General features: G+C 37.7%; 1 protein-coding gene and 2 long non-coding RNA genes across 12 annotated transcripts in view; 2 read left to right on the top strand and 1 right to left on the bottom strand.

Annotated features, from left to right (window-relative positions):
- Positions 1–24,670, top strand: part of MEIS2 (Meis homeobox 2) — a 173,958-nt gene that overhangs the window by 53,290 nt on the left and 95,998 nt on the right. The gene's annotated exons all lie outside the window — the stretch shown is intronic.
- LOC135302999 (uncharacterized) lies at positions 15–7,605 on the top strand. 2 transcript variants are annotated; one of them, XR_010364544.1, is made up of 2 exons: positions 15–5,111; positions 7,259–7,605. It is a non-coding gene; the product is annotated as an uncharacterized LOC135302999 (long non-coding RNA). The 2 variants fall into 2 exon arrangements; XR_010364543.1 differs by having other exon boundaries at positions 15–5,145.
- Positions 3,454–4,897, bottom strand: LOC135303000 (uncharacterized). Its single transcript, XR_010364545.1, has 3 exons — positions 4,852–4,897; positions 3,677–3,731; positions 3,454–3,579 (listed from the first exon to the last, which is right to left on the bottom strand). It is a non-coding gene; the product is annotated as an uncharacterized LOC135303000 (long non-coding RNA).

Below are 24,670 nucleotides of genomic sequence, written 5' to 3'. Positions count from 1 at the left end.
GTAAGTGGTGACCAAAACAAAAATAAATTTCTGTTCATGTGCCTAGTGAGATTTATTCATCATTATTAGAAATCAATTATACCATAATTTTTTGGTCATTACTAGGTCTCAGCTTTGTTACTTTTTTTTATTAGATTTTTTTTTCCTTATGTCTTGGAATCATGATAAATCTTAAAGAAATCTATCTATCTATCTATCTATCTATCTATCTATCTATCTATCTCTATATATGTGTGTATATATATCTATACCTATAGAAAGAGAAAGAGAGAGTACAACGCCTTAGCATAGAACACCACCTATATACAAAGTAACCATTTTTGGCTTTGAACTATTCAAAATCCTCCTACGGACAGCAAAAGGGGGATTCTTACTTTAACACATACAAAGCTCTGCCTTCCAGATTCTTTATTGCTGGCCTCTGTTTACACAAACTTTGTATGTATGTGGTGAAAGAGAGAGCCCTGGTTTGTGTGCGTGTGCTGACATACACTGTGGATGTTAGAGAAGTTAAAGCAGCAGCTTGCAATCTTGTCATTGTCACTTTTCTGTGAGGAAATAAAGAAGGCTTACAGATTCCCTAATTTTTCAGTTTTGCAACAGAGAGAATAAGTGCTTTTTTTGCTTCTCTTCAAGTCTATAAATATTAAAACTCAGCCATATTCACATTTGGGGGGAGAGAGATTAGATAAGTGAAATAGCAGTGCTTTCCTTGGGCTTTATTTGTCTGCTTGCTATTGGTTTTGTGTTGGTGTTCTGTTGACTATTATAACTTCACTTAGGCATCAAAGCACAGTTCCACAGAAAACCTAGTAAACCTAGTTTACTTCATGTGGGAAATGATGGAAACTGGTAAAATTATCAATTTTCTTCTTTCTCGCACTTTGAAATTGTTTCTTACTTGATAAGGTTTGAAATGCTAACTGTTATTAACTGCCTCTTCTTCTATCAAAGTTTTATAAATTTCCATGGTTTTATAAATTCCTGCTGTTGGTTACAGTGTAATGATTCCGGGACCCGATTTATTTATGATAGAGACTATCGAACTGCTCTGCCAACAGCACAGCTAAAGGGGGGAGCAATAGATTCACATTTCTAAACCATCATTTTGATGTAAGGACATTAGTAGCAAACTAAGGTGCATTGATCTGGCCTGTGGGGTCAGGATTAGCTGGAATAGCCAGTGTCTCTGCTGGAGTAGTGGTTATTCCTGCCTCTCAGCTATGGCCATTTCAAAGGTCAGGTGCCCTGTACCCACTTGGCTCAGAGGAATTAGACAGAACATGAGTCTCTGGGCTGATTACTTAACCAAAGACAAAATAATGAGTCCTAAGCAAATACTGACTAATTGAAAGGGCTGTAAATCCATTACATATTGGTCAGGGATAATCAGGAGTATTTAATCACTTTTATCTATTCAGGAGCACTGAAGCTGCAACAGCAAAGCCCTGAACCTTGCCATGTGCTTATTATTCTCATCATTATCAAAATTACTTCACAGCTGTTCTTTGCTACATCACCTCAGCTGGAGATTTACTAACTTGTAAAATGTTTTTAATTTGGAAGTCGAGTAAGTGCGAGTGGAGGGTTTTTCATGTAGCTGTAGGGTATCTTTAGATGAGTAGTACAGGCAGACAGCAAAAAGCAGGACCACAAATAAACAAGTCTGGTTTGTAGACACCTCCATGTTAACTCCATTTCCTCCTATGAAATTTGTGATATCTATTTTTTTTCCTTTCTGCCTTTCTTTCTCATGTGCTCCTTGAAAGCATTTGACACTTGCTTATTAAACAGTCAACTGCCTCTTGCTTCTCTTGAGGAAAGTCCTTCTGGCTTTTTGAAATCCCTTTTCCTTGTTTCCATACTCTCCCTCCTGACCCTCTCCATCCTGCATGAATTAAGGAAATTTGCCGTCACTTGTGAGGATGACCTCACAAAAATCAGATTAAATGAACACAAAAAAGCCCCAAACCTTTTACCATCCAGGCTTTAATGAGTTTGCAGGTGTTGAAAGATTTACTGCGCTGTAATTCTCAGACCTGCAAACTGATAATGGAGACCCCTGACCAGTGCAATGTAAATTCAGAAAGATTCTTGCCATAAACACATTCAGAGAAGGAAGAAAACTCCTTTATTTTAAAGATCTCACACTTTTTCTCAAATTAGCTTGTCCATTCAAAATGTTACTCTGGCTGAGCCAGAACGGGGGAATCTGTGATGCACAATTTTATTGTTTCAAGTAAATATCTTTACAATGACAGTCCATGATTCAATGTACATTCCTTCATTACTACTCTAACCTTATTTCAAATTGGTTTGTTCCTCTTTTGTGCTGTATGACCTGTTCTTGTATTACAATAATCCCCCGATGTACCCTTTTTTCTTTCTCTCACTCTCTTTTTTTTTTTTTTAAAGAAACTAATTGAATTATCTCATTATTTTAATTTGTTAAGCAAATGTATTTTATGTCTCAGGATGTGTTCTTAAAGAAGGAGCTGCTTAGGCTTTGCCCCCTGAATGGGCCATTGGTACATTTTGACATTCATGCATTCATTAAGGAGAGGAACATAAAAGAGCTCTGGTTGTATTTTTTTTTTTTTTCAAACACCCAACCAGCATGGAGCAACTTTTCCATAAGCCACAGGGGTCTCTCTACATATGTTCTCAACTGCAATCCATTGTCACCTATTCTGAATACCTCAAAAGGACAAATAAAAAACTAAAGGCCAACTGTAGCAATTGTTAGCTGTTAGTCTCAATATGACAAAAATCATTAACCTCTGATTTCCCTGGGAGGAGAGGCAGTGGCAGTCCATCTCTTCTGGCATGGATTAAATGTAGAAGTCCTTAGACTGTCAAATTCCAAGAGAGTAACTGAGATCTGCCTAATTGTATTTACTTATGATTTTAAATAAAATGCTATTTTTTTCCTTTATTCAATCAGTTTGCAAACTCCTAAAGCAGCCAATTTTAAAAATTGAATGGCCTAAGTGGCTTTTTTGAAGAGACAGGCACTTGAACTCTGATGTAGAATGAATGTGTCTGACAGGCTGTGTCTTTCAAAACAATTTCTAACCCCTATCATGGCTTCCATTTTGTAGTAACTTTAATTATATTTGAAAGAGGATACACATGCATGTTTTTATTGTTGGAAATCAAATGCAAAGAGTAGGAGCTTCTGTCATGTTCTCAATCACTTACTGAGCTCTGTCTTACATTTGGAATTACAACACTACCGGAAGATAAAAGATCTGAGGATGAATTGGTTGGAAATGTGTATGCTTTTTCTGGATAATATCCAGTGTTTAAGAAAGTAGAGGAAATCCTTGTCTGGTAGTATAATCTTTTCAATAGTACATAAAGATTACGACATCAGAAAGGTAAACCTGACATTAACACTGTTTTTAGTTGAGTTCAAAGGTGGTTAAAGAAAAGAAACAGCAAGAAATCTGACCCAAGCTGAGAGTTTATTCATGGCTTTGGAAGACTCCTTTTCCTCTATGCTAAGGAATTCTTAGTACACTCAATTAGCCTCTCAGACATCACTGCTTTCCTCCCTCAAGTGCTCCCCTATTTGCCCTGCAAAGAACACATTTGATCACTAAGTGAAAACAGGAAGTGCTCAAATGTATAGATACCTCCAGTTTACACCAGTGCTGAAATTAGGATTCCTTACCAGCAACCATAGAGCCGGTCCCCCTCCTCCCATGCCCTTTTGAAGGATGGAGGACCTTTAAAATATATATACATAATCAGAAGAGAGGAAAGTTATAAAGGAAGTAATTATACCACTCTTTGGTCTTGTACCTCTGCTAGTTCATTCATTTCTGCAGCAGTGTGGCAAAGACTACATTTTTGCTACATTCAACATTTTTTCACCTTCTTTTACCGAGCTGGTAAAACAGTGTCTCATTTATGCTTTGACACTTACCTGGAGTGATGCCCTTTGTTAAAATTATATTTTGGTTGTTTTTTTTATTTCAGTGTTTAAGAAGACATGTATCATATCTAATAGTACCAGATTTACCAATGGTAGCTTGCAAACTAAAGCTTTCTTACTGAAAGAGCCTAGTTCCCATCTGACAGTATTTGGGATGTGTCCCCTAAAACCAGAGGAGTTGAGCTGGTTTTTCTGCCTTTTTTTTTTTTTTTTTTTTTTTTGGTAGCTGAAATTCTGTCTTCTAACTTTGAACAATGTCATTTTACCCTGATTTCCACAATTTTCTGGCTGAAGATCTGGCTCTTTACACAGTCTATTGTAGAGCATATCTTGGTGTTATCTGTTTCATCGTCAGGCTAGAGTAAGCTCTCCTGGAAGGTGGTTAAATGAACCAGCCACAGCTTTTGTACTTACCTAATTACTTACCTGAATTAATTTTCTTAACTTGTCATATTAGATGTCCAGATTGGATAATATAAATAGTCTCACTGAAACAGATTTTTTTTTCTGTATTTATGTGGGTGTATCTGAGAATAAAATGTGTATCTATCATATTTTGATGAATGGCTTATCAAGGCTTTTATACAGGGCACCTATTTTATTTATTCATTAGATTTTATTCTAGAGATTAATGTCATCAGCCAAAGCCAATCTTGGAGCAAGTGTTCAAGGAAGTTGAATCCAACCCACCTTCATAAATATCTCCTTCCATATTTTATTTTAGTAATACTACCTTAAAGAAAGGTTATAAATATAGCTGGCTACTGCACTCCACACTGAACAGCTTACTTTCACATCAAACTGTAGAAGAACAGCTTTACTCAGAGATGTGATCTGAGAGAAGCATTCTTCACATTGTTGGTTTTGCTCTACTTTAGAAAACCAAAACCAAACATGAAAATACAACAGACCTCTGTCCAATTAAAATGGCAATAAGAAGGCTGGGAGACTCCAGATAATACAGGAATGTGCAGTCATTCTAGTGAATTTTAATGTGTGTGTTGGACTGCATTGTGACATGCTATACCCTCTGAGAGTACCCATAGGAGGTGGACAGTGTCCTCTGATTCTCCTGTAAAACTACCTGCACATGTGTTTGTGTGGCTGCCGTTTCCACCTCAGGGCACCATGGAGTCAGAGAGCTGGAGACTAAGCTACAGTCTTATTCCAGGTCTGCTTTTAGGCTGTGTGCTGTTTTCAGCAAGGTAATAAGTTGCCTGCTGGTGTAGAACAGACCTCTTTGTACAAACACCACCCTGTTGGAAGCATGTCCTACAAAATAATATTATGCTCATTTTTCAGCTGGAAAAACTTTTGTGAGGAGAGGTTAAATGATTTCACCCCACAGTGCTAAAGGAAAATCAGTGCCTGAATGCTAAACTCCCATGACCTGTGGTCTTGTAGTCCTCTGGAGAACAGAGTTGTGCTTCTTTGTACCCCAGAATTGTTCTGGTGTCTCCTCAGAAGGGCTGGTGGTGACCATTAATATTTGTAGTTATTGCTGCTGGTAGCACAGCCCTGCCTAATGTCATCAGCATCCCCCTCCTGTCCTGCCTGTGTGCACTACAGTGTCACCAGCCTGGGCAGAATAAATCCAGAAATCTTTCTCAAAATGACACTTCTGATCCCAGGCTGAAAGGTTTCATCCTCTGAGTGCTCCTAGTCCTCGGCCATGAAAGCATCCTGAAGATTTAGTAAGAGACCAAACATCCACATACCTTTTAAACACCACAATCTTAAAAGAAAAGAGCTGAAATGGGATGGGGGTGGGGCTTTGTTTGTTTTAAAAATGGAATCTGAGATTAGATCTGACATTTCTACATCCACCCCCTACAGAAGAGGGAACCCAGGGTCATGGGGTGTGTGGGCCTCAAAAGCTAGCTTTGTCTGGGAGTGGTTAATCTAATCATTGTTACATAGACATCTGTTATTTCTTCTGAAAAATTGATGCTTTTGTGACACAATGATCCATCTATTTAGTACAACAGCCTGAGTAATTAAATTAAAAAAAGAATATTTTTGCAGGAGCATGTATTATAAAACTGCCATACCTCCTCGTACCAGTGAAAAGGCTGAGGAGAGAGAGTGGAAGATAGAGAGGGACAGAGAGAGAGGAGTGCTTTAAGTCTCGCATTGTTTTCTGCTGGCTGGAGGAAAACATCTGTGAATTGTTTGAACTGAACCTTAGCAGGGACTGTCTGAATCTGTGTCATCTCTGTTTAATTTCAGGAAATGATGTCACAGCGCATTAAATAACAATGCTGCATGATTTATTTTTACTTGTACATGCTGTCCTAAGCATTTCAGTTACACGGCAGTGTTTCCAATTAAGTGCAAGCTTTCGGTTTTAAAAAATATACTCAGTAATGCCTTTTTGGGGGGGCACGGGGTGTAGGGAGGCTGAGTTTTTTAGGGGGTCACCAAGGTTCAGGGCTGTCGGAGGGCTCTGGGCCCATTTGTCATGTGCTTATTTGTAGTTGGGACTGGATGTCAGCTCTCTCGTCACCCATGGCAACCTCCAGGACTGTGGGTTTGTTACAAAGCCTGTCTGGGGGAGAAAAAAACCTAAATATTCCGAACCGATCCGTCAAAAGACCTATTAGATAGTTATAGCCAGCCCTATGTACTGTAGCTTTTGCCTCGATCAAACTTTCTGCACTCCCCCTTCTTCTGTAGAAGAATAGAGGACATAAGTCAATTCTGTCTGCCATCTGTCGCCTCTCTCCCTGCTCCTCAAATTAAAGAGACAGTCCAAAATTTAAATAATCGGATACAATCACAGGAAGCTGGCCTGGAAATTATTACATGTGCAATTGGTTGAGGGGTTTTTTTTACTTCTCATTTTTATTTTGAAGAGGGGATCTTTATTGTGCTTCTTTGGAGATCAAAATATATTGTGTGTTTCAGCTTCAAAAATAGCATGCTGAGAAATACTGGATTTGCAGTGTCACTGGGTTGTTTTCTAATAGGATTCCAAGTTATATATAGGGTGAAATTCACACACACACACACACACACACCCTCCCCAACCCCTAAAGAATCCCCAAATTGTGAATCCTGCAAGGGACAAGTAAATGAATCACATCACCCTTCCCCTCCAGCTCTCCTATCTCTTTCATTGCCTTTCTGTCCCCAAATCCATGGCAGGCTGATGGGCTGCAGTAAAATCCTTTTTGGTGCAATTAGGACAATTTAAGCTGTTGAGTCTACCTAATGGGCCTCTTCTAGGCCTGCTATAAGAGTTTTTCACTGTACCCTGTCTGATATCAGCTAGTTATGCTTTACCTTCTCCTCTCCCTGTTTTTATCTTTATACCAGCCTGCCTGGTTTTGCCTCCTCCTCATCAACAGGCAACACAATGTGTCAGGACTGCAGCAAGGTGAATTTCATTCATGTGACATATGAGGTCAGCCTATGCCAAATCATAAGATAATGTGGCTAGATGTTACTTCCCAGTTTAATATTCTACCTGCCATTTTCAAACAGGGGATTCCTGAGAACAGCAAAAAACATGTGCACAGTTTTAACTGAGGTTTGATTAAAAAGCCTCAACTGAGCAAGCTGAATGTGGCCTAGGGAAAGATAGGATCAGCCACTGTTTTCCTCTGGTTGTTATTGTCAGATTACAAAGCTTTGCAGAGTCAGTATAGGAAGAGAAAAGAAAAGAAAAGAAAAGAAAAGAAAAGAAAAGAAAAGAAAAGAAAAGAAAAGAAAAGAAAAGAAAAGAAAAGAAAAGAAAAGAAAAGAAAAGAAAAGAAAAGAAAAGAAAAGAAAAGAAAAGAAAAGAAAAGAAAAGAAAAGAAAAGAAAAGAAAAGAGAAAAAGGGAACACCAAAGTCCAATTAATTAATTTCTTAAAGTAATTGAAACAAGGAACTGATAGTGACAAGAATTCGTTTATATAGAGCTGTGGCTGCAAAACTCACAAGGCAAAAGGTGGTTTAACCAAAGCATATGAGAATGTAAAGTGTTTAAACACTTTTAAAACTCCAAAACCATTGCTCTAATAAATGTTGTGAACTGCAGCTTTTAGAGATCAAGATCACAGTCAACTAGAGGAGAGAAGTCTTTGGAGTGTCTTCAGGCTCCACTACCTAAATCTGTTGACATCAGAAAACTCATACTTCCTTCCTTTCTCTGGAATGTGAGCACATGATTATATGTAGATATAAAAAATATTTTTAGGGAAAATACAATTACTGGTTTTTGTACAGTGATACTACCTCGCAGCTTGGCCTGTTTAAAACTTTCTTCTCAAGATCCATGAGCAGGACAATTGGTTTCAAGGAATTTTTCAGTAAAATGAGAGTTATGTTGGGAAAACAAACAAACAAACAAAAGCATGTTTCTGCCAACAGTTCGACAACTGCAAAGAAATGGATATGTCAATTCTTATTGCTGCCTAATGAAGAGAGTAGTGGCAGACAATATTTCTCTTGTTGTGGAGTTTGCCTTGAGTTATGATACCTAGAATACATATTTTAGAGTTGGTTAGCAGCACTTGTTTGTAATATCTAAAGCAATCATTGGCATCTCTAAAGATTTGCAGTTATCTTTAAGCTAATTGCAGTACAGTTCTCATGCTTTTATATTTTTTATTTTTTATTTTTACCTGCTATCCTCAAATCTGCCAAAACTAATTTCAGTTATTTTGTCTGATACTGGGTGATAGGCCATAAAGAGTTTTTTAAATCTTGGTTTTACCTTTTTATGATGACATTTCAAAATATGTATTTTATTAGTAGCAGTTGACTACTTATGTCCATAAAATGTTTAACATCTCATGACATACTCTTACAATCTCAGGAGAATAAATCTGAGTAGCTCAGTAAACAGCAGCAAATATTTTGGTTTAGTGTTTTTAAAAATCTGCAGACATAAATTTTTTTAGTACTGTAGAAATTTGACTGTCATCAGGATCAAGCTCTTATTTAGTCATTTCAAAGTGGGAACTTGATATTCTGAAGTGGATATACTGTGGAAATACTATCTGACTAAATCAGACAGCAATGGGAAAGCTCCTGTTCACTTCCTTAACGTATACTAAATATGTGAAAGGAGTAGATTTACGTATGATTATGGCCTAGTCTAGATTACTTTAACATTGTTATGTCAATTAAAAAAACTTCAAAGGTTATGTAAGCTACATTGTTAGTTGATATGCTGTATACCTACGTGGATTGTTATAAATGCATTTATTTTTCCTCACAGGTAAATTAAAAAATTAGGGTTTGAGCCTTTGTGCTCAAATATTTGCAGACAATTCACAGATTAGTGACTAACAGTGTGTATCTCTCACTGATTCCAGTGGAACTCTGATCCCTTTGAAAAAACCAGAAAAGATGTAGTGAAATCATAATGGGAGACAGGCAGAAAAACATTTAGTAACTGTTAAATGCTTTAGCCATTTTATCCATGAATTACACTTAATAACACTTTCAGTGATTCCCTGTTTTGTGATAGAAAGACAAATGTCTCAAGTGCTCAACTGTTTGTCACGTTGTCTTGTGACCCAGCTTTCAGTACTGTCCCCAGGAGCTCTGGTAGACCTGTGGAGTTTTCACTTCTCTTTCTAGCTTTGACCATGACAAGACACTGTGCCTTAGTTTCCCTGTTTTAACAGTATGGCATAATGATTGTGGCTGCTTTTTGAAGTGCTTTTCATATTAACAGATGAAAAACACTGTGTAAGGCCTGTGTCTTTTACTTTGCTACAGCTGAATTATAGAAAATTACACTTCTGTTGTGGTTTTATCTTGCTGTTGAAAGAGCATGACAGTCATGCTCTGCTTATACAAATACCTGATCTTCTGTAGACTGAAAGTTCAGGAGAATTTTCTCTTTATGAAGGAGCATTTAATATATAATTAGGAGTGTTATATTTTTGCTGGTCTATGCTAAAGACGAAAGCATATGATTTCTGCAAGCTACTTCAGTGCGAGTGTCTTGGTCTTGTGTTAATTTTGTCAGTTCTTTTCCTTGCTGGTGACCTGATGTGGTGATTACTGCATAAATGCTATCAAATATCTCCCAGAAAACACCGAGAGAAAGAACTTTGGGCATCAACTGCTGGCCAAGAGGCAACAGTGAGAGTAAAGGGAGAGTAGCGGCATTAACCAATGCGTCATTGTACTTCAAGAGCTTGCTAGTGGCTATTACCCTCCTCAGCACTCTGGGAGTCTCCTGATGTGAAGCTGGACTTAGCCAGCTTTCCAGCCAGTCCTGATCCTTTCAGCTGCCTCTTTTTGACTCAGCCAGGTGCTTCCCACTTGTGCATCCCACTCATGCTTGAATGAGGCAACAGGAAACAGGAGGGTGACTTAGAGCGAGGAGTAAGGGCTGAAGGGATATTGCAAAGTCCCCATTTCATATTGACAAGGTCCCTGCTTACTGAGGACCATAGGTAGATAGCTGACAGCTGTTTGGATAGTTCACAAATGGGCTGTTCAGGGTTATGGAGTGTGAATAGGGAGAAAGATCATATGTGTGGTAACAACTGGAATAAGGGGTGCTATGCGGTCAGAAAAGTGATGTGTGTATATTTGAGGGAGTCAGCAAAGGAGTGTTGCATAGGAATAGTGGAACATATTAATTGCAAAGAAAGTTGGCTAATTTGAGGGATCAGTTCAAAATCTTAATGTTTAAAGAGTGCTTAATTTCAACTATAAAGGGATATTTTGATTTTCTTTTTCAGAATAAAGTAGGAAATTAAACAGAAACGTGTGTTAATTATTGTGAAAAAGAAAATAGAGGGAAAATAATTTGATTCACTTCTCCCTTCCATCTTCTTTATTCTTTTGGTGGATTAATTCAAGAGTTGTGTTACTTGGTCTTGTCTGTTTTCAATTCAATTTCTTCCAGTTACACAAGGACACTTTACTGCATGATCTAGCATTGCTTATGAAAGAGAGGTGCTTCTTGAGTTGCCATGAATTTCTCTGTGGATGGTGGAATGAACTGCAGAATTTTAGGATAATCCTAAGGATACACATTGTTTCACATAATATGCGCATTTACACCTCAAGTTTAAACAGCCTACAACCTATGAATGTGTTGTATGGTGGCCATAAACTGCCAAGCAAATGCTTCTCAGAACAAAACCCCCACTACTTCGTGCATATCTAACCAAAACATTTGTAGACAATTTACTACTATAATTAATCTTAGCTGTCCTGGCTTTTATGAACTTACATCCCACAATGCTCTTGGATGCAACCAACCTTCTGGGAAAAGGGGCTCTTGCCATTTTCTCTCCCTTTTATTTCCCAAAAGTCGTCCATTTAGAAGCAATAATGCTTTTGAAGGAACCAGTGCAAAACAATATGTGTAACAGGAGAATAAAATGTCTACAAATGAACAGGACTATGGTGTTTTTCTAGAATGGGTACAAATAAACATAACTGTAGAGCAGTAGTACTATCATGAGTTTGGCTCCTGGGGTCTGAACCCTGTTCAAAGCCCCAGCTGAAAAGATAAAATAGTGCACTTTCCAATTCAGCAGTGCTCTAACATCCTCTACTGCATCCCAAGCAATCTCTGCAGCAAACTTCTAGCTGAGATGGAAAACTCTTTAAAACAAGGCCTCAGGACTCATGAGCTTTCTACTCAGTACCCTTTAGGCTCACTCCATGAAAAAGTATCTTGCCTAAAAGAGGCCAAATATCACACAACAGAGCTGGTGGGAAATTCAAACTGTTCTAAGTAAAGAAGTCAATAGAGCTGCTGTAGTGAAAGGTAATGTTCAGAGTGAGATCACCGTGTTATGATCTCATGCTGAACATTGGGACTGGTTTGGGTTTTTTTTCCCAGATTATGAAACTAGCCTGAGGCCAGTCTGGTGAGAGTCTGAGAAAGATACAGAAGGATATTTGGAGAGCCTGGACTACCAGGGCCCTTATTCCCCAAAAAGTGTAACAGAGGCTGAAAAAAAAAGAGAGAAATGAGAGCTGTATTGTTATTTCCAGTGCTCTTTCCATCTATCCCAAAAATAGAAGATCTAGCCCTAGACAGAGAATGTGTATACTGAAGCAGTGAATAAGCACAGGCTACAAAGAGATAACAGGAGAAATTACTGAAGAGGAACAAAACACCTTGCAGGAATAATGGGATTCAGCAGCCAAACCCCAGTCGTTTAGACTGTAGAACAATCTGTGGAAGTGCCTTTGCTTAGCACTTTTAAAACTAGACTCCAAAAAAACACTTGAAGGTATACTGCTGAGAAACATCTTACATTCCTGTGCTTACGCTAAAGTAGTCTTGCCTGAAGGTTTTCTCATATTTTCATGTTTTCTTATTAATGGTTAAAAACTGAAAAGTATCTTGAAATTAGAGCTGTTTTCAAAAGGAAGCCTTCCCAAATTTGGCTTCCTTTAGGTTTAAGTTTATGTTGTATTTGTTTCAACTTTTTTAATGGTGTTTCATGTATCTGTCAGTGGAAAAATTATTGCAAAATTAACTTACAAAGTCAAACTAGAAATGGGCTTGAGACACAAACTGAAGAACTAAGCTTAAGAGAAATATTTAATTACTGTTCCTTGAGGCCTGGGGAGTGGATGCTGAAGGTCAGCCAGGCTTGGGCTCTGTCAAACTGACAAAGAAAGTAACTTTGTATTGAGAAACTTATGTAAAAAACACCTCCCTTTTAGATATTCAGAAGCAGAAACTGCCACAATACATACAGTGCTCTCCATTCACAGTTTGTGAAGTTTCAGCAATATCTGGGTAAGGTACAGGTCTGAAATCAACCCCTACCCAGCTTAGTCTTCCCCCAATATATCTGACATCTGCTTCAACATTTGCTCTTTGAAACACCAATCCAAAACACCAAAAATTGTTTGAGCATCCAAAATACAAATGTTGATTTTTAAGGTCATGGATCCAATGCAAGTTTAATATAAAATGGAGTTGACTATGGATTTACACAGAAGTTTGAATGCCATAATGGGTGAAAAACATAGCTTTTTCACCTGCTTTTCACTTACAGACATTTATGGCAATTTGATGCCATGATTCAAAAACAAAGCTTGGGCCCTCAGAGAGGCAGAATGACCGCGAGGAAATATTGACTGAATGCCTGCTGTCTTCAGCTGCTGAATTTCACACACAGCTTTCCTCAAAAGTATCAGGAAGAAAGAGATTGTATTTTGAATTTAAAATGAAATTTTACTCTTGAACATTACTTTATAACAATGTAACTGTGGGGTTCCATGTTCATCTCAATGCCTTCCAGATCAAATGAACTCTACTTTCATGGTAGAAAAATGCTTTATTTTTTTTCCTCTTTCTTTTATTTTTTCCTCCTTCGTTGCCAGAATTAGAAATTTAGTCTTGGATCTTCGATCCAAGTCAGATTCTTTCTGGCTTGCTTATTGGCAGTCGCAAGGATTATATGATAACAGTAATGTTGCAATTACAATGGTAAAGCTATGCAATTACAATAATAAATAGAAGATGGATTGGCCAGGAAAAAAGTCCCGTTTTCTTGCCCGTAGCTAGACTGGCTTTATGAAGAAAAATATGACAAACTTCTATTATGGATTGAAGTCAATGACATTTTTTTGTCAACAGAGAATCAAATGCAATTCAGATGCACAGGGACATAAATCTGTTCAGTAAGTCAGTCACCTTTCAGAACACCACTGCTTAGTTTTATTTTTCTTCTTTTGGGTATTTTTTTCTGTCTGGCACAACATAGGGTTAGTAAGTCAGGCATGTTTGGAAGGTTTTTAAAGAAGTGAAGCAAGAGGACAAAGATCTCTTTTTCTCCCTCTTAATTTTACTTTCTGGGAATGGGCTTGTGTAGCCATTTTAAAGTTGCCACAGGCATGACATGCCTTTATTAGGATTTTCATATACATTTCAGGAGTTACCTGCTTTAGAAATGAGAGCAGGAGCCTTCCATGGCTGCATGATGGAATCCTCCTAGCTGCAAAAGCAGTGAAAACTGACCTTTGCTCCCTGAACATGGAGTCTTCTGGCATGGAGCTCAGTTTTCCTACTGCTCTTCACAACTGTAAATAATGTTAGTATACCCTGAATTCAGAGCATGCAGCACTTTACATTACTATTGTGTATCTTAAAATAAACAACATTGCAAGCTGTTTATTTTGGTGTTACTATGTATGCATTTTTTAAACAGTGGTTACTTAAACAAACGTCTCTGTTCCCACAGCACTTAAAAGCTGCTGTTTGCTCATTGTGGTTTTTGGGTTTTGTCACTTTTGTTTTGATTGTTTCTGAAAATCACACTGGAGGATACAGAAGACAGGAGTAAGTTGTACTTGTTCCAAGCAAATGCTTCATGTCACAGCTTTTTCTTTGTGCCAGTTTTTCCCATGTTCCTAGCAGAAATAATTTTGGTTTAGCTCAAATATAGAGATCACCAGTATTCCAGACTGGTTGCAACTCTTCTCAAATGCATTTCTGCAGGCCAGCCAAGCCATGTATTTGCTATCAGAATTTGACACTGAGATAGCAAAATTGTTTTAATAACATTATTACTGATTATTTATTCATTGCTCAGCAAGACAAAAGGGGTAGGGGATGAGAATTTAGGAAATTGAGGGTTTCCACATCTTCTTTCATCCTCCCTCATCAGTCTTCATTCATCCTCCCTAGAAACCTCAAGTGCAGAGCAAACTTCTGTGGTTGGAAATGCTGATAGGAGGTTGATGAAAAAGCCATTATCAGACATCAGCCTTTCAAAGCCCCATTGCCACAGCTTTGTGCCCTCTACCTACACAGGGAACTCTGGGGACACTTGCTGATCTGACACTGTTCTGCTAGAGGGCTAGGTGATCTACAGTGATTTTCACCTGTAGCAGTGAGCTTTTGGTGATGGCTCTGCTTCTTGCTATGCCATGTATACTGTTCTTGTTGTGTATTTGGCTAAATCTTAGTAAAAGGTTAAGGAAAAAGCTTATTTCTCCCTTCCCTCACTCTCCTTCCCTTTGTGAAAGGTGTTTATGGTACCTTGTGATTGTGATAGTTATTCTACAGTTGTTTTGTTCCACTTTGCCAATTTTTCCTAGGTAATCTTCAATTAGTCCTTTTAACTAAGAAAGAAAAATACTTATCTGAGTCTGTAGAATTGTGTCTTAAGGGACCAAGAATTCAGAGGCTTCCTCTGTGTGAATATTGCACTATTATAAGGAAAGCTGAGGATAGCACAGCAAGGCCAACGTCAGAATTTCTTAGCAGAGGCAACAGTGGTAGGTTGAGGGGTATGTATTGCTAAAAATGGGTGGTCATCTTACCAACTTCTGCCCTGATTTTGGAGTGAAAGTGTGCCTGGGCAGTCATGAAAGTGCTGAGGTGATTCCTGTGTGGAAAGGGTTTGACAGGAGTGCTCCAACAAACATGGGAGGCAGCACTAAACAGTATCAGGTACTGGACTAGCTCTGTCCTGCCTTGAGATCAGAACAGCAGAAGGGTTTGGTTTCCTTGTGCTTGGATACAGATGAGAACTGAGTCTGAATTATTCAATTGTAGAACTTGTAAAAGTTGACTGTTTTTCTGCAACAGAAAGTAATCTCTTCACTCAACTACTAATTGCCCCATGATGTTAATCAAGCAAGATTCTTAGATATGGAAAATTAGTGTTTGAGAAAAGTTGTGAATGCAGTTCTTTTGCAATTTGTGTAGACTGTAAACCAGTCTGGCCTCCTTAATTATGGTCTTCAAAGATAAACAGGTTGAAGGGTGTGTTGCAGTCCTTGGCACAAATGTAGCATATTTCAGTGCTTTGTTGAGCAAGCTGTGTGTTTTTGAGAAAGAAATAAAAAAGTTACTTGCATTTTTTAATGTAGTTAAGATTTATTATTTTTTATTTATAGCTCAGCAGGCATTGTTTTCAGCACTGTGTAAATGTTCATTTGCTTCTGGACTTCAATACACTGGATAACAACCCCTGCTCTCTCAGTAGAGCTGTGACAATTAAGGATGAGGGGAGCATTTGATAGCAATGTGGCCAACAGCACAGCAGTCCAACAGCAGTTGGACTGTGTCATTCTATCTATTGAAGTAGGACAGTATAATATACAAGTGCACCACAGCTTTTCTTTCCACTCTTAACCTTTTCATCTAATTTGCAGAGCTATTAGCTGGTTTTTTCTTTTCACCTGCTGATAATTTTTCTCCTAATCAACCATGAGTCTTCCACGACTTTTCTTCTGCATCACTCACTGAGATATGGATTAAATCTTCAATGCTTATATATATATATATATATATATATATATTTAAGATAGTTTTGTATGTCTTTTCACTCTAAATACTATGCCAACAGTCTAATTTGTGACCAAAATTACAAACATCATTTACATCTGTAGGTGAACATTCCACCTTGTCTATATGAGAGACAGAAGATGGCAGAATGATTAAAATTTTTAAAATGCTGTTAAAAGAAATGAAAACTACTTAGTGGCAGCAAAATTTTGTGAGAAGGAGCAGGTAACATTAAATATTTTAAAAGTATTCTAAGTGTTTTTTTCTTAGTTTTCACTAAATAAAATCTGCTCTATTGGCCAGACAATGCTCTGCTGAGCCAGATAAGGGTCAGCAGTGAGAGGTGATGAGGCCAAGAAATGATGCAAGTGTAGGAAGATCCCAGAAGTCCCAGCATTTTCTCCAGGCTTCTGGTGTGCAGAAGTTTAAAGACTTTCAGAGCTGGAAATTTACATCCAGATTGTAATGCTTAAAAGCCATTGATGCATTTACATTTTATTTTCAGGCCTGCTGTGGACCAAACCATATATTCATGAGCAACAGTTGGAAGAGCTTAATTTTGGATTATTTGAATCATTGAGGACATTTATTAGACTATTTTCTGATGTGGAATGGGAATGGGACATTTGAATAAGCGTCACATTTCTTGATGTGTAGACCTAACCTTCTAAACTGTATGAAAGAAAGAAAGAAAGAAAGAAAGAAAGAAAGAAAGAAAGAAAGAAAGAAAGAAAGAAAGAAAGAAAGAAAGAAAGAAAGAAAGAAAAAGAAGAGAGAGCAAGGATATCAGTTTACACATGATTTTAAATTAAACCTGCTTTCTTTCATGTAGCAATAGGAAAAACTTAGCAGCCCTGCAGTTTTCTAAGAAATTTTCATGAAGTGTTGGGAAATTTTTTCCTTTTCATTTGAAGGGAACCCTGATTAAAACTCTAACCATTCCATGTCTTTTCAGTGTCCCATTCTCCATTGCTCTGATCCTGTTCTTCACATGATTGATTCTGGCAAAATAAAACACTGATCAGCCCATACATTTGGTAGAGTGCTTTTAAATAAATATCCCTGCTGTGTCCTGGTAGAAAGCATTCACACAGTTTTGACATAACCTAATCATGTGCAAAGCTAAACCTTTAGTAGCCAGCTCTTGCAGACATTTTTTTTTTCCTTTTCCCCCTCCCTTCTTCTTCACATGGCCCCTTCAGAGCTGCTGGAGGGCGTTGTTGAGAAGTTGCTACCGTTGATACAGTTGCTATTAATCACAGTCTGCCGTGTTGTGACGCAGGTTCTAATAACATCCCATTGAGCTGCCCTTGTATGCTGGAGGCTTACCAACAGCACTAGGCCTTTGATATTCATCTCACACCAGGATAAAGAAAATGTAGAGTTAAAAAAAAAAAACCCAACTGCAAATAGGCAAAGAACAAAAAAGGGGGGAAACATAGCAAAATCAAAAACAGACACGCTTTCTGTGTGCTGCTTCGTTTACCATGGGAGCAGCAAAGCTATAAATCTCTGCTGTGTTGTTTGAAAATTGAACATGAGGCTGCTAAATTTATCATTCATTCTTTGTTGTTTCTGGGTAGTAGCTGCCTGACTTGGCTGACTTTGGTTTCTGTCCCCTCCTCAATAACAATTTTTGTTGTCATCGTTGTTTCAATACATTACACACGCAAATCAAAATTTTACCGGATCAAAGAATATTGGAGGATTTAGTAAAGTGCTCATAAAGGGGAGGAGGAACAAATTTGCTGCATGTTACACATCATGCTTCCTTGGCAACTGACTCCCTCACATTCATAATTACAGGAACATAATTTTTAAAAAGCAGCATGGGCGGGGGGAGGGAGAGGGAGCACTTCCTTTGGTTAAAGACATTCACAACTTTTAAAAAATGTGAGTCTTTGAAAATTAGAAAAAAAAAGTTCACCCATATGCTCTGTAAAGATTAAACCTGGAGCCTGATAGAACTGCACAATCACCTTCTTTTGTTAACACTTCTTGTCCATGTTGAACTGCAAAGAAAAAAAGGTGGAAAGCAAGCCTGCTACAGATGTGACTGGCTATGAATATTCATGAATAACATTGCTCCTCCTTTTCTACTGGCATCCAAGCCATTCTGATCTCCCTCTCTTTTTTCCTCTTCTCCTTTCCATTCCCTTTCCTTCCTCAAGACTGAACAAGACTGCAGTTTTATTTCCATAACAGCCTGGTGTGATACAGTTATCAGTGGTCTCCGAAACCTTTTCTTTCCATTAGGGAAAAAAAAAAAGAAAAATAAGGAAAAAAGAAAAAAAAAACCCAAAAAAACAAAGGAAAAAAGAAAAAAAATTGTAATTATCCACAGTTTTATGAATCCACCTCCCCTTAATGTTCATTATTTAAACCAGCAGCAATTACAAGTTCAAAGGGGTTTAGAGGGCCAGCAACCCGCATAATCACTGCCAAATTAAGCGGGACTCATTCGTCACAGAAGAGTACACTCTGAGCAGTGAATCATGCATGCAGTGACAGGCACTGATTTACATAAAGACGAAATCTGTGCCCTCTAGGGCTGAGTGTTACTTTATCTCAGTGGCCCTGTGATATATGCATTTTCTTTTGGTGTTAGGAAGGTTCAGAGACTGATGATCTCTAATACATTATATTTTATTCTCAATAGCATCACTACTACTGCCTAAAAAATACTAATAAAATACTGCCAACACTAATTCATACATATGTGTATTTAGCTAACAATAATCAAAACTTCAAGGCTTTTGAGTTTTTAAAAGCAAAGTTTTGTCCAGAGAGAAAACCCTTTTCTAATCTGTTACAATACTTATGAACCTCTTGAATTAGTTTTTATTCCATAACCAATTTGCAGATCAAACACTTATTCTTGAAAAAGACTATGTTTATTCTCCACTGCCCCCACTCCCTCCCCCGCCCCCCACAGTGATTTAACATAATATTTTTGGAGTCATTGTAAGTACTTGTACATATAAGTACAAGTACAGAGGCTGAGGCTGAGTGCATTACATTATCCCTACTTAGCTGACTATCCAAGGTGTTTCAGGTCAGTGGGATTCCTCCCGACAGAGACATGCTGCCGGGTTTAGAACAGTTATGTCCATGAAGGTCTGACAGCAGAGGAAGAATCCTTTCTGTTTGTTGGAAAGGCATACCTTACTTTTATCATGCTGCTTTGCATTGGATGCTGGGCTGTTTAAAGATGCTTTTAGATTCTGCTTGAAGACCAAGTTCTGCCCAGTCCATTTACCTACACCCACTGGGGTGGGTTACTCACACAGGCAAGGTGAATAATAATTGACCCTTCAGGTAGCAGATGCATCCATGCAGGTAGTAGCAATATTCTGGTACTACAATGAAACAGGAAAACAGCTTTTGTGTAATCATTTCTCACTTTAAGCTGTGTTAGCTGCAACTCTTTTCTCCACCACAACAGGACTGTGGTACAAACAGTATGCACAGGACTTTGGAAATGGTACTTGACTCTCCTCCTTTAGGGGTACCTCCTCAAAGGTTATTTAGAGATGCACTAGCTATGATTTGTGAGAGGCCTCCTTAACATATAAAGGCATGTTACATAAAAGTGTTTAATTCCCAGCTGTCACTGAGACACAGGAGAGTGACCCCAAAACATCTGTCTATGGCACCTTGACACAGATGCTGTTTCTACACCAGCTCTGGTGCAGATAGGAGGTAGCTGGTGGTGTCAGAAAGCAACAGCTGTCTAATCAGCCCTTCTTTTGCTTTGACATGCTACCGCACTCAGGACTGTGCTCTAGATCTAGCATTGCTGGCTCTCCTCCAGTTGTGAAAATCTGGGTTTGGTCCCATTAGGCCATGTTAGTGGTGGAGAAGAGCAGCAGTGTTCTGTATGTGAATGCACAAGCTCGTTTTTTGCACAATGTCACTTGAATATGAACCAGATCCATATTGCATGTACAAATCACACAGGAAAATGTCAATTGCATGTATCATTGCACTTAGTGTGCAAGTGAATGTGCATCTACAATGTCCACCTCAACGCTATGTCCTCTGATAGAAGCTGCTGAAGAATTTGAATAATTTAGGTAAACTTAAAAACTAATCACAGCATACTTTAACTGGATTGCCTACAGTATGTTTAGTGAGGACACTGAAGTTCTTATGGTCATAATTTAACCTCCACTTTTAGGAAGTAGTACACATTACTAGAAAACAACTTTATGGTTGGTAAATAGAACTTTGTACACTGAATCTCATATGGATATAGTTTACGCCACTGTAAAATGAGATTAAATGGAAAGTTAGTGAAAGGGAGGTTATAATGTAGACTAAGAGTTTTTGTGATAGTCTATAAATGAAAGTGAAGCAAAGCTCTCATGTGATGACAGCAGAATTGTGTGAATTGACTGGTTTAGCTTTATTCTATTATGCATTATGGAGTTCATGAGTCACTGACATCTATACTAAGATCAATATTTGCAATATTACGTATGAAATAACTAATTTCTACCTTTTTATTTCATTAAATGCTTAAAAGATGTTAAATTACTATTTAAATGTTGGAAAATTCTTTAATGTTACAATATATTTTCAAAGAACATAGAAAGTAATATATTGATCAATGATGGAGAGATGTGGAAATGAAAACCTTTTTGCCATATTGTACTCTTTTTTGCTTTATTGAATCAGGGCATTTTAACATGAAGGACTTGGCCTCTAGGAGTCACAGTGTCATGTCACAGTCTTTGTTTGGCTATTTCTGGCTACCATGTACTGACATTAAATTTCCATATGTTAATTGACATCTTCTACAGAAAAGTGAATTATTGAAATATTTCAAATAATTAGCACACATTATTTAAAAAAGAGTTGTCTGAAAGGAGTTGCAAGGCCTTTGCCCATGTAATTTCTCACTTTGAGCTCATTCATCTTCATCAGCACTTTAAGATGTTAAATTTTGTTGACATGGCTTTTAAGAACTGCTGCAACAGAATTCATATTTTGTCATAGTGCCAAAGATTTTTGCCCTTAAAGTACAGGAGAGTATTGGTTTTGGCTGGACTGAGAAAATAGCACATGGGAATGCCTGGAATTGAGACAGTGGAGTTGTCTCATCCACATCTACCCCATTTTAAACATAAAAGACTAAACTTTGGAACTGGTGGGATTTAGGAAGATAGTGGAATTGCAGGATGCTGGGTCCCAAGGCTGTTTTGAGCAGTGACCAATGCTCTTGGCCCTGAGGGAAAGAAAAACAATGAAAAGAAAGTGGCATTTTGATTTGATGTCTAATTTATGTAACTATGTCCAAAACTGTGCATCAGTATCACCTCAAACCCAGAAATCTAGGATTCACAGCAATCTCAGGGAGGTATATTGATCTCTGTAAGTTTTTGAGTTTTGGTCTTTTTTAAACTTGGGCATCCTTGCTTTCAGCCTTACTAACTGTGGTGTGGCCAATATGGTGAATATATTTAAATACTTAACACAGTAAATATCTTATTTTCTTTCACTCTTGATCTTGTGCATCAGCTTTCATATTTAATTTATTTTGATTTCTCTGTTTTATCTATGGATGTAGACTGTTGGGAAAGGCTTGGAGGATATAGTATCTCCAGTGATTAAATTCTCTTTCTTCTTGGTTTGAACTGTATGAAATCTTGATGAAGTGTAGGACTAAAGTACCCACCAACGTTCCTTTTATTGGACATGCTTCATATATTGTAGTAAAGTTATATGCATCCACATAGGTTGTTAGGAAAACTTAACATGCCGCTGATGTGCAGTGAGGGTCAGTTAATTGTGTAGACGCCCCAAGCCTACACCAATGACTGGAGCACACTGTAGTGGTGATATGAATCCACCTTGAATAAAAAATTAAAGACATGTTTTCAGCCAATAGCCTAAGGTAAAATCCTAGTGTTAATACATACGTGAAGATAAATGAGATATTTTTGTGTCTTTATAATTTATAAATCTTGGTACTGTGGATATAGGGACAGACATCTAGGAAAGATAAAAAATTAAACTGGCATATGTTTTACCATAACTGATAAACACATGTTGAGTTTTTCTGTGCAGAAGTATCTTGTTATGCAGTCCAGAAGCATTCCCAGAAGGGAACATTACAGAGCCTCTTTTCTTCCCAAGGGAATGGGGCTTTATTCACCTTCCCTGCACTGCCACCAACTTGTGTTGCATTAGCCAGAGGCTTTTCCTGGCCCTGCAAATATCAGTTCTCCTTTGAGCAGCTTTTTTCAATGCCATCTCTCAGTCCAGAAAAGCATCCATGTCCTCTGCCCCTGTGCCCTGGCCCCAGGAAGATTTGAGTGGCAAGCCTTCACTTGGTCCCAATGACATAGCTCCAATGACATCCAGCTTTTGCATTTTCTGAATGCCACAAAAGGCACCTTTAAAATGTTGGTTTTCACCTTTACTGAATTTAGCTCTGAAGGAATCAGTGCTGCTGAAGGAATCAGTGCTGCAGTGTCTGGATAACAATACTGTTTTTCTTAGTTGCTGTGTATAAATTTACAGATGCCCCCAAAAAATTGTTTGATGCGTCTTTAGAATCTGTTTCAAACTCAATCTCAAAAGTAGGAAAGGGACTCCTATGTAAGCACAATACAACGGTCACTGTACAGTGAGCAGCTAACATTAAGATTAGTAAAGACCCCTAAACTGGTCATGCACATATCAAATTACATCCTGAGCACCTATGTGGTCCACTGATTTCTAGATATACTTCTGAAGAGTTATCAGCCAGTACATTTACAGCAACTCTGAGTTCTTCAGTTTGTACTGTTTCGACTGAGGCTCTTGTAGCCCCTGACAGTTCGTGGAATCAGGGAATGACAAAAGTCACCTCATCTTCACCATGCTTATGCACTGACAAGAATTTTTTGGACCCAGTTTTTCCTGAAATGGAAATTCTTTGATTTCCTCTGACACTTATTGGTTCTTAGGTGACTTCTCCAAAAACCAACCATGCAAAAGAATTCTTTTTTTTTTTTTTTTTCTTTTTTTGGCTTCTAGCCAACATCCAGAACTCAAGCATTAAAAAACAAGTCTATGTCACCTAAAAGAGACAGATGTTGATTCTTGTCATAGTATTTTGCAGTTAAGTTTTTTTATGTTAACTGTCCACAGCCTTTAGGTTTTTTTATAGTTTTTTAAATCAGTATCTGTAATATCTGTACCAAAAAACCTAAAAGGGTTGTTACAATTTTCCAGCAAATGGCTGACTTAATCTTTTAACTGCTAGAAACTTCAAGAAATATTTAAAATTATTTTTCACAGTGGGTTAGCATGAATGAAAGTCTTTATCTAAAGATTCCACCTGACTTTCTGAAGCACTTAAAGTATTACCACAAAATTTTTGCTGTGCCTTATTGCAGAAATAAGTAGATATGTAAATAAGTTTTCTGGTGGAAAGGAATGCTATGCAAAAGGGTTTAAAGATTATAATTAAGTCTTATCTTGCTTTTGGTTGTGTTTCTAAAATCGAAGTTCAATATTAATATGCCAAGAGCAGTGATCATCCCTGTATTTAAGAAACCCTTTCTTTCTAGTTTATTGATGGTAAACCAGCTAGATTTTTAACTGAATGAATATCAGAGAAAGGAGGTCTAGCAAGAATATGGCTTCACTGTTATAGTACCTTTTACCCTCATGACCTTACATCCAGTTGCAAATACCATTTCTGCTACTAGACCTCAGCTACAATTGTGTCCCCTCTCAGAAGAACCATGGCCTCAGCTGGCATCACGACCCTTTGGTTAGGCAGCGCAGAACTACATCATTGTGCCTGACCAGCTCAGGATATGAATCCAGATTGATTTGTTCTGTGAAGGTTTAGAGTAGAGAAGCATCTACTTTGTTTACCCATGTTATGCAAAACATATTTTTCCAGGTAGATGCAAATAACATTGACAATAAAATAATTTTTAAAGCAGACTTCTTTTTTTTTTTTTTATTGAGCCTACCATTCCTTTTTAGTGTTCCTTCTACAGACTATTCTAACTAATTCACAGCTGTACAAATGATAGATGTATTTATCTGTGTATGCAGCTTAAATTACTATTGTTAACTGTATGCTATTAGGAATATCACCATGTGTACTGTTAGAGAAGCTATATATGATAAACCCAAACCCCTAAATACAGTGTATTAATAACAGATGTTAACAGTTTGCCTGTGCACCTTGCTTAAATTATATGAAAGAAAAAACGTTAGGTCATAAGATCATTAATGCTCATTGTGTAATGAGAGGTACTTCAAGACTGAGGTCTCCAAGCTTAGCATACAATCAAGTGGGACTGATCCAAGAACTTCAGAGACCATGTAACGTAAGGTGTTGCCATACTGATGAAATATCTGGGATACATATCAAAAACCCCAACTGCTCAATCAACATAATAGCATTTTACATGCTTCATTGTTGAGGGTTTTTCTTAAATGGAAACATTAACTTTTTTTTTTGCCTATGTTAGAAGACAACAAGCTGGAGTATCTG

This window comes from Passer domesticus, chromosome 6 (assembly GCF_036417665.1).
Source record: "Passer domesticus isolate bPasDom1 chromosome 6, bPasDom1.hap1, whole genome shotgun sequence".
Taxonomy (NCBI): Eukaryota; Metazoa; Chordata; class Aves; order Passeriformes; family Passeridae; genus Passer; species Passer domesticus.
This window is presented reverse-complemented; position numbering and strand designations above follow the sequence as displayed.